The sequence below is a fragment of the Mastomys coucha genome, unplaced genomic scaffold (genome assembly GCF_008632895.1).
Source record: "Mastomys coucha isolate ucsf_1 unplaced genomic scaffold, UCSF_Mcou_1 pScaffold1, whole genome shotgun sequence".
Lineage (NCBI taxonomy): Eukaryota > Metazoa > Chordata > Mammalia > Rodentia > Muridae > Mastomys > Mastomys coucha.
Window position 1 is genome coordinate 46,840,362 of NW_022196891.1, and position 14,025 is coordinate 46,854,386.

The 14,025-nt window shown below is 39.7% G+C and overlaps 1 long non-coding RNA gene across 1 annotated transcript in view; it reads left to right on the plus strand.

The window, feature by feature from the left end:
* Nucleotides 1-2,771, plus strand: part of LOC116070523 — a 9,082-nt gene extending 6,311 nt beyond the window's left edge. Inside the window, exon 3 of the long non-coding RNA XR_004110446.1 lies at nucleotides 2,485-2,771. This is a non-coding gene — a long non-coding RNA (uncharacterized LOC116070523). The remainder of the gene's footprint in view (nucleotides 1-2,484) is intronic.
* Nucleotides 2,772-14,025: the final 11,254 nt, after the last annotated feature.

Here is a 14,025-nt window from a genome sequence, read left to right on the forward strand (position 1 = left end):
TATAAAGGCAGGCCTATCAGAATTACGGCAGACTTCTCACCAGAGACTATGAAAGCTAGAAGATCTTGTGCAGATGTCATACAGATCACAAAAAAAATTCAGTATGTGTTAGCATAAGAACCATGTTTTATTAAAGTTATTATATTTATTTAATAGCTCCTAAGTAAGAAAAGCTAAGTAAGAAGAGAGACTATTTACATTGTACAAATTCGATGTCTAGCTTCACAGAAGATATCTGGATTATTAAATTTATTTCTCCACTCAATCCACTGTAATCCATTGTTGTATGTGTGGTACATAAAGGTCTAATCTCAGATAAATAGATACTTTGGAGAGAGAGAATTAATTTTTTAGGTAATCATGGGTATTCTTTGATACGGATTCAAAACCTGACAAGTGTTTTCTCTTCTTTTTTAAATTTATTTTTGGCTTTTCAAGACAGTTCCTCTGGACATACCTTCACACTAAAGTTTATTTCTTTGTCTTGTATGTTAATGAGTCAATGCTACATTGTAGCTGAGGGGCTTCCAGTCTAAACTGTAATGGTCCTTTTTTTAGACCTCATAGGGGGTGTTTTTTTACATTGGGGGTGTTTTGTATTTTGTTTTCCTTGGGACAGAGTCTTGTGTAGCCTAGGCTATCATAAAAAACTTGCCATAGTCAATGATGACCATGAACTTCTGGTCCTCTGGCCGCTACCTCCCTAGTGCGAGGATTACAAATATGTGCTAGGTGGGCTTCATGTTGCCCTGGGAATCAAATTTAGGTCTTTGTGCTAGGCAAGCAGTCTCCAACTGAGCTACATCACCAGAGGGCTCATAGTAATTTTTAACATATCATTTCCCAGGAGCTTGGCCTATAAAAAATACCATCTGGGCCTTCCTTTCTCCATCAGAATATTGTGTAAGCCAAAAATTTTTTCATTCAAAACCACAGTAGGGAGTACACACTGGAGAGACGAATGGTACTTTCTTGAGAATGCAAGGAAATGTAGGGCAATAAAACCTGTTTACACAAACACTTCCTGTATTGCCATATCAGTTCCTCCATCATGATAAACCACCCATACAGATGACTAACTCCAGCATCTTTGTGCATTAAAGCCAGGAGCCATCACAGTTCTTCAAAAAAAAAAAAAAAAAAAAAAATTCCAGAGTCCTTTGTATAACTTCCAGCCTTGTGTATTCTTGCAGGCAAATCCTTGATATACCATTACTTCATGAAGTGACCTCACACCCAACCTCCTTGAACTCTGAGCACCAATTAAGTCGACATGATGCATATTGGGGAAAACCCCATACATTTTCTGTGGTTGATGATTTCCTAATCCTGCCTTTATTATTTTTAAACATTAGTCAGCTCTATGTTATAATCTTCAGCTACAAAGAATGGTTTCCTAATCTGAATGTGAAGACAGAAGGCTTAATCAGAAAAAATAAAATTCAGTTTCAAGTTGTATTCCTCAGAATAGAAATGACAAGGTTGTGAAAACGTAAATATTACTACTCAGAGGGAGCCTGCCTAGAAGTGGAGAGCAGTGCTCTTCTCTGTGTTCAGGAAGAACATATAGAACTTTATCTTTATAAGTTCTATATGTTTTATAAGTTCATTTGATACATTAAACAAAGCAGTGGATACATGAATGTTTCTTAACTCAAGGAAAGTCTAAAATGTAGGAATATAAAGAATATAAAGAAATTTATATTAGTTGAAAATCAGAGACATAGATGTATTTCTCGCAAGAAACTACACTGAAGATAGAAAGGAAACTGCAACTTCCTTTAAGTAGAGTGATCTTCAGCAAATCTTTGAAAATGCCTCAGTTTCTCATCTTACAAAGTAGAACCCAGCTTCCCAGCGACAGCTATTAGAGTTCTAAACAAGAGCATATACAAAACATATACAACGCACCAGAGGGTCTGACAGCTCACAAAACTTGAGGTTAGAAATCTTCCTTTAGGGGTTGGGGAGGTGGCCCAGTAGGTAAAGGTGCTTGTCACCAAGCCTAGAGACCTGATTCAATTCTCAGAACCCGCATGGTGAACGGAGAAAAACAATTCCTTCAAGGTGTTCTCTGACCTTCGCACACCACATCATGGCTGCCCTCTCTCAATAAATAACACAAACTTCCCTTTCTTCCTTCTGAACATCTCCTAGAAAAGGGGTCCTCAACCTTCCTAAGGCCTCAATTCCTTAGTGTTATGGTCACCCCAGCCATAAGATTATTTTTATTACGCCTTTATGCCTGTAATTTTGCTGCTGTGTGAATCACAGTATAAATATCTGTGTTTTCTAATGATGGTCTTAGGTGAACCCTATGAAAGGGTCATTCGGCCTCCCAAAGGGATAGCACTCTTAAGATCTGCTGTCTTGAAAGGATGATCTATAGAACATGTCCTCTTGGTTGACTAGGAAAAAAACATAAATATTAAGCAGATTGTAAATGGTTCTATGATCAATAAGGTTTTCTTAATGTCATTTTAGATGTAAGAAGCCATTCAATGACAATACTCCGTGGGACCAAAGCTATCCAGACAACTAAAGGTCCATGAAAGAAAACAATCAACAATCCTGCTCCATTCAATAACACACTCCATGTCCAGCCAGGACCCAGAGATACAGTTCTGACTGTGTCCTATAGAGAGATTGAGTCTCACAGGGAAAATATGGATGCCAAAATAATACAAGTTGTTATTTATATAACTATACTTTTCTCCATTACTTGCCTTTTTCATTTAAGTCTTCTCATTAAATAACACATGGAACATCCAGCCTTTCTTTCTAGCTTATTCATTAGATGGTCATAATTTTTACTTTATTTTAACGAAAATCAATCAAAGAATACAAATTTTAAGAATTATTAGAAATGGAAACACTAGCATGTCAAAATTAAAATGATAATGCTCTGAACTAACATATTCTATAAACACAGGTGAAAGTTTGATATAACTAATACCTTGTTATAATCCAAGTATGCAAATAATAGCCAATTTAGAGGTTAGAGCATTTCTTTCTTATACTGTGTTTATCCTCATAAAACGGAATATGAAAGTATTCTAGGCCCTTCCAATCTGCACTTGTATCCATGGCAGATCAATGTGCCTGCTCCCCAACCCTACAGGTCCTGTCTGTCACCCAAGAGGTCTGCCCTAACCAGGGACAAAGGTGAGACCCCCATCCTAATACCCATGACAGCTGGAACCCACAAGAACCCAACAGAGATGGGATCTATCCCCCTTTGCTAGAGCCTCTTCACTCTTCCAGTCTGCTCCTCCACCTGCACACTTGGCAGATTAGCATGGCTGCTCTCTGACCCCACAGCCCTCCCTGTCTCCCATGTGAGCTGCTCTAACCAGGGACAGAGGAGGCCTACTCTAACCAGAGACAGAGGAGGCCTGCTCTAAGCAGAGACAGAGGAGTCCTGCTCTAAGCAGAGACAGAGGAGACCTGCTCTAAGCAGAGACAGAGGAGGCCTGCTCTAACCAGGGACACAGGAGACCTGCTCTAACCAGGGACACAGGAGGCCTGCTCTAACTAGAGACAGAAGAAGCCTGCTCTAAACCAGCTCACACAGCTCCACCTGCCTTTGAGGAGGTCTGCTCCAGTCTGAGACAACCAGGCCAGTTAAACACCAGGAATAATCAGATGGCAAAAGGCAAGCGCAAGAATGTAAGCAACACAAGCCAATGTAATTTGGCACCACTAGAACCCAGTACTCCTACCACAGCAAGCCCTGGATGCCCTAACACACCTGAAGAGCAAGATTCTGACTGGATATAAGGTTGTTTTCTTAGGCTTCAGTTGTGTTAGGATATCCAGGGCTTGCTGTAGAACGGCAGTTGTGCTCCAAGTGTGTCATATTTCCCTGGCTTTTGTTGATTGTTTTCTTTCATGGACCTTTAATCGTCTGGATAGCTTTGGTCCCTGGATGTTCCTGTTCTAGTAGGTACTGGGGGAAGGGGAGGGGAGGGGGTATTTAACCTCAATGGTCCTGGTATGGCAGGCTTCTGATCAGTATCCTTGGGTTGTGTGGTTCTGGATCTGCATGTCTGTATCATTCAGCACCTCCAGGTTTGTGTGATTCAGGAGCCACAATGAAGGTGGGCAGAGAGGTGACAGGAGGATGGATGTCTGCCTGGACCAGCAGGCTGTTCAGTGCAGCCTGGCATGTCCAGAGGAGTCAATAAGCAGGGAAGATAGGTGGGGGAAGGGAAGCCTACATGTATGGTTCAGGATCTGCAGGTTTTAAATATATACATAAAAAGTTTATATATATACATATATATAAGTATATAAACATATGTATATATATAAGCTTTCTTTATCCATTTCTATTACTATTAGATTAGATTACATATTATATGAGAATATAATATATTAGAATCTACTAGAGTATATATTCTAATAATATATTAGAGAGAAAGAGTATGTGTGTGTGTGTGTTTGTGACTGTGTATGCGCACACATACGTGTGTGTGTGTGTGTGTGTGTGTGTGTGTGCATGTATGTGTGTGTGTGTGTGTGTCTGTGTTAGCATTTATTCAGCCCTAAAGTAAAATGAAAGGTATCTGCAGGAAAGCAAAAGGAATGGGTAGTCAATTATGTTAAGTAAAATAAGCCGGACTTAAGGAGACAAAAGCCGTCCTCCGTCTCATGGGTGGGATCTACACTTTAATTGCTGTATGTATGTAATGAAACTAGAAAAGAGATCTTAGTGGCAAGTGAGAGGATGAAGAATGGGAACAGGGTGGGATATATGGAAGGAAGGGAGCAAGGGGACTAGCCAGGAGTAAACAGGAGACAGAAGGCTGGTGACAGAGAAACAAAGAGAGAAGTAGTAGGAAAATTCCACAAAGACAGGATGACTTTGTGCACTAAATTAAAATTAAATAAATATGATGTAACAGTGTAACATTTACCTCTTGTATTTAATCTTTTTTCTCATAAATTTTATTCATTTTAACTTTGTAAAAGCTAAAAAAAGTAAATATTTTCCATTACAAGTGAATAATAATACATCTGTGTACATTATAAAAATAATACATTTTTATTTTTTCTACAAACCTCTTAGGGAAATAATAAAGTTATATAAAGATATTCTCCACAGCTCCTCACTATTAGCACAGCTCAATGTAATTTTATATACTTTGGAGCCTAAGAGTACATATCTTGAAAGAGGAATGGAATTTATTTTAATCCTAAATATATTAATTTGCCCACAAAAAGAGTATGATTTACTTAATTTCTTTATCAAGCCATGAACATTTAAAAAGTTATACACACTTCAAATTTACAACCCAATGTGTTTGGAGGTAAGAATTCTCCCTTTTGAGGCTCTAAGTCCTAATACTATTACTTATGCTACGGTGTGCTTATAGACAGGAGCCTAGCATGGCTGCCCTCCGAAAAGCCCAACAAGCAGCTGAAAGAGTCAGATGCAGATACTTACACCCAACCAATGAACAGAAGCCAGGGACCTCTGTGGTTGAATTAGGGAAAAGCTGGAAGAAGTTGTAGAGGAGGGCGACCCAATGGGAAGACGAGCAGTCTCAACTAACCTGGACCCCCGAGATATCTCAGACATTGAGGCACCAACCAGGTGGCGTACACTAGCTGATATGAAGCCCCAAACACATATACAGCACAGGATTGCCTGGTCTGGCCTCAGTGAGAGAAGAAGCACCTAATCCTTGAGAGACTTGAGGCTTCAGAGGTGGGGACTTCCTCTTGGAGACTAGGGTGGGGTGGGAGGTGGGGAATGGGATGAGGAACTGCCAGAGGGTGGACTGGGAGGCGGATAATGACAGGACTGTGAAAGAAAAAGATTAAAGATAATTTTAAAAAAGAATTCTTCCTTTTGTTCTTAGTCACAATAAATACAGTAACTTATTGGATATCTCCAAAATTTTCCTCCTCCTTTCTATTTGTGGTTCCTTGGCTTTCTTTATGGATGTTGCCTCTCTATAAAATTTCTGATACATTATAGATTTAGAGATGTTGATGGAATCCAAGATCGAGGTTTAATCAGTAGGTAACTTTCCTTCTTACTTCCTTTTTCCTTTCTCTCTCCCTTCCATCTATCAATCCAAGGAAACTCCTTTCTCTTTTTCACTCTTTCTTTTCATCCTAGTATCATATTCCTGATGACCCAAATTAAGTCAGATGGGCACCTAGACTCTATCAGCTATGAACAGTAGGCTAGAATTTACCATAGCATCCCTCCTATATGACACTGTAGGGGAGAGACAATGTTGGGGAAAGTAGAAACGGGCCAAGGGGCATTATTGACCATCCAATGAAATAAAAGACTTATTCTCCAAGTTCAAACAAAACAAACAACTCAGAAACTAGAGCTATAAGTGACTAGCAAAGATAACATGATTTTTCTTATCTTTTCCTTTCCCTGCGATTTAGTTACAATGACCTGTTGAGATACTAAGTGATATGAAACCGATGATAAGCAAAGAGATGGGACATCCTGAACCATGGCAAATTCATAGCACACAAAAACAGACACATAGGAATTTTACCAAAATGTTTTCATTGGCTCATTAGAAATATTAAATGCCCCAGGATCATACTGTTTGAGAAAAAAAATCAGCATGCTACAGCCCTCTCCTGGAGAGTCATGATATACCCTCGGGCTCTCCTTTTTAAGAAAACATTTTCTTTAAACAACAGAACACTGTTTTGTGGAGAGCCTTTTGAGGTGTTGCTTGGCAGGAATCTGACATTGGCCATGACAAAGAAGTAAGTCCAAGCAGGGACCTGACATTGGCCAAGGACAAGGAAGTAAAAATCGGATTTTAGGGTAGAACAAAAGAAGTAGGCTTCAGGCAAGATTTTGGGCTTGGACAAGGAATTAGGCTCAAGCTTTTTGGTCATTATTACAAGCCCTTTTAAACAACTGTCATGGGAGTAATCACGAGACGTTACTTATTGCCTTGTTAGTTCCATACTGCTCACCCTTAATACTTACAAGTAATAAAAATGATATAAAAGCAGATTGGAAAAATTAATTCTGCCTTCAGTCTCAGAACTGGCTGGGGTCACGCTACAATGTTGTCTAATTGTCTTTTTCCTTTTTAATCCTCGCTCCTGCGCTGGAGAACCTGTTGACTGATAAAGCAGGCTTGGTCATTGTTTGCGTTCTGGGTTTCTTCCCTTCTAAAGATTTTGGACTCACTGTTTTCTAGGCGTCAATTTATGTTAGTTCTGTGAGTAGCCTCAACTGTTTTACATGCTTAAGCTCCCAGTGTTGTTTAAATTTAGGATAAATAAGTGTGTTGGAGTGTGGGACAGTTTCCAGGGAGTGTAGAGCAGGCCAGGAGACCTGGAGTAAGCACTGGGTTAGGAACACATCTTTGGCTTCATAGTGAGTCTATCTTATTCAATATTTTGAACACTTGTCTATCTTCATTTCATTTCCAAGGCAGCTAGGATTTTGGAGAAATCTGATGTGATTTATCAAAAGAATATTAAACCACTTGAAGTAAGGGCTACATTGTACTTAAGTTTCTATGGCTAGTAAAAAAAAAAAATTGTCCACAAAGATTTTGTAATGATAACATGGAACTTTATTAAATCTTTATTACATTTGATCTCTTCTAATAAATAGTAGATTGTGATAATAACTATTTGGAATAATTCAAGGGTAACATAATCATCAAATTCAAATTTTTCATGGAACTCCAAATTCATCTTCTCTAAAAGTTCACTTTTAAGGAAATGTTAAAATGGAAAGTGCTATCTATTAGAGTCCGGCCTCTCACATGGAATAAGGCATCTTAATAGAAAGCATGTTGACACAAAGCCTGCACTGTCGTAGAAAACTAAAGAAATGGGAAATAGAATTTTTGCCATGACAACTTGAGTTGTAAGGCCATTTTACATTGGGTTCAAAGTGCTGTGAGCCTTGGTAGCTTCTCCTCTATTGTTGTTTGAACAAATTGTCACTGTGAGTCACCAAGCATAGAGAGAGATCTTAATGACTATGGGAACACACCTTACCGGGTGACTTTTAGTGTATGTGTGTGTGTGTGTGTGTGTGTGTGTCATTTATATCAAAGGATCATGGGGCTATCCCACATTGCAACTATGAATTACAAGAAATTTAAAGGGAAGTTTTTGAAGATTAAAGATTGGAAAATCCCTAGTCCTTCTGTTGCAATGAAAAAAAAAAAGTCCCATGTAACTGATAAAATAAATAAAAGGATATGTTCAAATAGACGTTTCAAATAAATCACTGGCATACATGTAAATTGAGCCCATGTAGATAGATGGGATGAGAGAAAGAGATACAGGAGACAGAAACAGGAAATCATTTCTAAGTAGGAATGCATGTTAAATAAAATACACGTGCAGTTGATTAAGAGAAAAGAAAGCTTTCCTTGTAATCTCTTTTCTTTCATTAAAAATAAATTCTATTCTCTCATAACCTATCCTAATAATAGTTTCCCTCCCTCTACTCCTCCAAGTTCTTCCCCCTCTCCCCCACTCCCTTTCTGTCTCTCATTAGAAAAGAACAGGTTTCTAATATAAAATATCAAAATACAACAAAATAAAACATAGTAAGGTTTTAAAAAACTATCACAGTGTTGTTAGACAAGACAAACAAACAGGAGAGTTCCAGAGAAGACACACACACTCAGGCATCCCATAAAAACACTAAACTGAGAGTCATACCATAAGTGTAGAGGGCCTGGTAAAGACCTGTGCTGGTCCTCTCCATGGGATTTCAGTCTCTGTGAGTTTATATGAACCTTGCTCATGATTATTTAAAATACACCACTTTTGGTATGCTCCATCTCCTCTGGTTCTTATACATTCTATCCCATCTTCTGTGAGTTTCCTGAGCTCTGAGGGGAGGGATTTGATAGAGACATCCATTTAGGGCTGTGTGTTTCAGAGTCCCTCTCCCTCTCCCTCTCCCTCTCCCCCTCCCCCTCCCCCTCCCCCTCCTCCCTTTCCCTCCCCTCATTATTTCTCTGTATAAAGTCTGGCTGGGAGTCTCTGCATCTGCTTCCATTTTCTGCAGAAGGAAACTTCCCTAATGATAATTGAATAAAGTACTGATCTATGAGTACAGCAGAATATCATTTGGAGTCAAATTATTACTACTTTTTTAAAACTTTAGACCAGTTTTGCCACAGGTCTCTGGCTATCTAGTTAGTCTCTGGTTCTTAGTCTCCCAAGCAGTGTTGATTAGGGATCTCATGGAATCAGCCTTAAGTCAAATCAGATATTGGTTGGTTATACCCACAAGCTTTGTTCCTCCATTGCTCTAACATACCTTGTAGGCAGCACACTGAATGAGTGAATGAATGAATGAATGAATGAATGAATGAATGAATGAATGAATGAAAGGACATGATTGGTCTTAGGTATGGTGGAGGATAAAGTTTATTGTGGAAAAAAGGGAGAACATAGCCAAAGGCAGGGACGTTGGAAAGGCCCAGAGTGGACATCACTCTGAGCCATGTGAGGAGATGGATGATGGGAAAGGAGAGGGAAGAAAGGGGAACCAGGTGCAGTAGCCAGGATGCTCAAAAGAGAGTAGATAAAAAGATCAGGTGACCATAATATTTGGATTATATAGGGAAGAGCCTCTGGAGGAAGGACAGCCTAGCCTCTGGGCTGGAGAAGCTTGGGGTAAGGGGGCAGGATATACCAGGCAGGAGGACCTTGTAACAGGTAGGAGTTGAGGGATGCTGGAAGAACCTGATGACCAGACCCACTTTGATATGTTAAGTCGGCAACTTCGCCCTCTGTCCCAAGTTTGAAACCTAACAGACAAGATTGTAGATCAGAGATTTTGTGGCTGGCTTGGTGTTTGTATTTCTCTTTAGCTAGTCTGCAGATTACCTTCCTATACCAAAAACCCTGTAACATAGGGGTGAAGAGTCCCTATAGGCGCCAGCCTGACTTCTCCATTTCCAATGAGTTGTGTAGGCATTGTCTTCAGCAAAGGGACCTTCTGTCAATTTGCAGAGAGCAGCCTATTGTCTTGGCAACAGCCTGGGTTCTTTGGCTATTTCCGTGACACCTCTTTGGCCAACAACTCAAGCAGTTGTAACCCAATTCTGGTACTGGAAGCGTCATTTGGGGACAAGAGATGACCAGTTGGAGCGCTGCCTCCCCCATTGTTTGGGGATTTCATTTAGATTACCCATATATGTATATATTTTAGGAAGTTTCTACTGTATTAGGTTTTCAATCCCTCAAATGCCTCTTAATTTTAGTTATCTCTCCCCATGTGGCTCTACAGAGAAATAATTGTAAAAATAATAATAATAATAATTTTGCAGTAAGTTTCAGGACTTTTATAGGGGCCTAGCTGAACGAACAAAATTAATAAAAAGGGAAGGAAAAGGATACAACTACTCCTAAGGCATGGTGTTGGAGAGAGTTTATGATAGCTATGCAGGAGAGCATAGCCAGAGTCAGACAGAGTGATCATGACCCTGAGCCATGTTGGGAGAGGGGGAAGGAAAGAGAGAGGGAGACCAAGTACATCTGCTGGGAGGTCAAAGGTACAAAAGAGGTGGGTAACCAAAATGACTGGATTATATAGGGAAAGCCTCTGGGGGAAGGGCAGCCCAGCTGCGGGACTGGAAAGTTTAGGGGACTTTGTGGAGTATGCCAGCCATACCTTGTAACAGGTAAGGACTGAGGGATGCTGGGAGGGCGAGGCCAGCCCAGCCCACTCTGATAAGGTAAATAGGCACCGCAGCCATTTGTCCCAGGTTTGAGACTTAATACTAGCTAGTGTAAATATTTTTGAAATGTGTTGTAGTGCGGGGTCTGGAGACCTCTATTTGCAATCTTCGTCCTTGAGACAGAGCTGAGGGTAGATCAATTCAACGTCAACATCAAGGCCAATCTGGTCTACACAGGAAGTTCCACACCAGCCCAGGGCAAAGATTCTGCATCAACCAACAAATTAACAATGAAAACAACAAAAATTGCAGATGGTTCTGCCTCTGGCATCTATGTTACAGGTGTATCAGGAAAATATTCTCTTTTCCTGCACTTTCTCTCCATGCAACTTTGGAAGCTATGTTTTGTACAGATTGAGATGGGAGTTGTATATTCATTGATTCTGAGTTCAAATTGTGATCTCCACCACCAAAACCAGACCATTATAAAATTCCGAAGCCAAAAGCCCTGTGTTATTGTATCCAAAATATTATAAATTGAAAAGAGGATCCATCAAAATAATGGTAGTAGCTGAATGATAGTTGTGACGTTCCAGATTTTCTTTGGACCTAAAAGTCTATTGTTTATTCCTTAATATTATAATTTATCTCATGATATTTGCTTTACTACTAATACTCTCACTGTGAATTTACAGAGACAAGTCATCCAAAGCCACAGACAGAGCAATAAAGGAGGGACTCATCCCTGCATCTCTGACTCTCTGTTCTAAGCTAGTATTTCTTGGCTTCAAGAACTGGTCTGGCTCTGGTTCCAACAATTATCTTATCTCTGGAAAATGTTGGGTTGAGACTCAAGAAAAATGTTTATCAGTTAAAAGGGTTTCTAAGGAGCCCATGAAAATCTTTCTTGTTTAAAAAGAAATGTTTTCTAGAAAGTAGAAATATTTACTTTTCTGTTTACTTCTTTATTAGGTCTGTGTCCTTTTTGTGTTGTGAGTGGTTACTTTTGGAGAAGATAGGGCAGCTTGCATGAGTTGGCTCTTTCCTGCCACCATGTCAATACCAGTGAACTAAGCTCAAAAGTTAGGTTTAGCATCCTTACCTCCTGAGCCATCTCACTAGCACAGGCACGGATATCCACAATTAATATGTGGAATCTCATGGGAAAACACTCTTTAGCAACCACACAACCAGGAGAGAACTAATATCCAAAATACATTTAAAAAAAAAAAAACTTTAAGCCTAGATATCAAAAAAAAAAAACAATCTAGTTTTCAAATGGGGTAAAGATTTAAACAGAGAATTTTCAGTAAGAAGAAACTCAAATGTTTGAGACACACTTAAAGAAATATCCAGCTCCCTTAGGCAGCGCAATGCAAATCAAAACTACTCTGACATCTCATCTTACCCCTGTTAGAATGGCTAAAGACAATAAACAAATGGCAGCTCACGCCGGCGAGGACATGCAGCCAGGGGAACACTACTCCATTACTGGTGGGAGTATAAATTTGTACAGACGCTATGGAAATCAGTATGATATTTCCTTAAGCAAAACAAGAATCAAGCTACCTCATGATCCAGCTATACCACTCTTGGGCATATACCCAAAGGATGCTTCATCCTACCACATAGACATTTATTTCCTTGATCACGTTTATTGCTGCTCTATTCATAATAGCCAGAAACTAGAAACAACCTAGATGTCCCTCATCAGAATAGATAAAGAAAACATAATACATTTACACAATGGAGTGATACTCAGTCATTTAAAATGGCATCATGAAATATGCAGGCAAGTGGATGAAAGTAGAAAAACAAAACAAAACAACACAAGAAGACATCATGAGTGAGGTTATCTCAGACTCAGAAGGATAAATACGGAGAGGTCAGCTGGTGGACACATAGACACTTCACCACTAAGTTCCAGTGTCTTTAGTATAGGAAGGTATACTGCAGGCTAGCAAAACATAAACACCAAGCCAGTCACAAACCCTCTAATCCACAGTGGTGTCCTGACTGGAAGACATGCCAGGGCAATGGTGGCACTAAGCTTGTGGGAATAACCCACCAATATCTGATTTGACTTAAGGCCCACTCCACAAGATAGGCTCCTCCATACTCAACACTGCTTGGGTAACCAAGAACCAGAGACTAGATAACCCAGGGACCTATGGTAAAATCAAATACTGGTCTAATTAAAAATAAAAATTAAAAAACATACTGATAAAGTGACTCTTAGTGATATCCTGCTATTCTCATTTATCAGTGCGTTGTTTAGCCATTATCAGAGAAGCTTCCTCCTACAGCAATAGTAACAAATACAGAGCCATACATTACAGAGACCCTGGAACACTCATCCCTAAACGTGATGCCTCCTCCTTCTTCTCAGATCTCAGGGAACCCACAGAAGAGGGGACAGAAGGTTTACATTTCTCAAGAGGATTGAGGACAGCAAGAAAACAAGGCTCTCTAAATCAGCATTAGCACAGCTAACTCCCAGAGACTTAAGCACCATGCAGGGGGCCTGCACTTATCTTATAGCTTTCGGTTTAGAGTGTTTTATAGGATTCCCAAGTGTGCAAGTGAGTGGGTCTCTGATTCTTGTGCCTTCTCTTGAATGCTTTTCCTTCTGTTTGTTCGTCTTGTTCAACTCTGTTTATCTCTTAGAAACCTGTTCTTTTCTAATGAAAGGCTGAAAGGGAGTTGATTCAGGTAGGAAGGAAGGGCAGGGAGGATATGGAAGGAGCAGAGGTAGGGTAAATTGTAATCAGGATATATTGGGTAGAAAAAAGAATATATTTTCAATAAAACAAAAAAAAATACAAAAGAGCATATCTACTTCCACTAGTCCTTCAATAACAGGGAACATTTTCTAGGCATAACAAAAACACTAAATAAACATTAAAACCTACTTTTGCTGGGAAAATCATTGAGGCAGGCAGGACAGAGTTAGAACTAGGATGCAGCAGAAACATGTTAAAATATAGTGTCAGATATCTTGGCTCCTCTGACCAGATCCAGTCCAAAACAGCAGATGTTACTCTTGAAAAATGCATCTGTGCAGTTGGAGTGATGGATCCATGATTAAGACCATTTCTTGCTCTTACAGAGGACCTCAGTTCAATTTGCAACATCCCCATCAGGCAGCTTGTATCTGCCTTTAAACTCCAGCTCCAAGTGATCTGATATTCTTTTCTGGATACCACAGTACCTGCATACATGTGCCATGGGTTCAGGCAGACAGACAGACAAAGACACATACACCCACAAAAAATATGTTTTTTTCATCTGGGAGGCAAACCCAATTATTAAAACCATGTGCCTAATGTAGGCATACTAATCTTATTCGTGCCTTTAGAAACAAAAT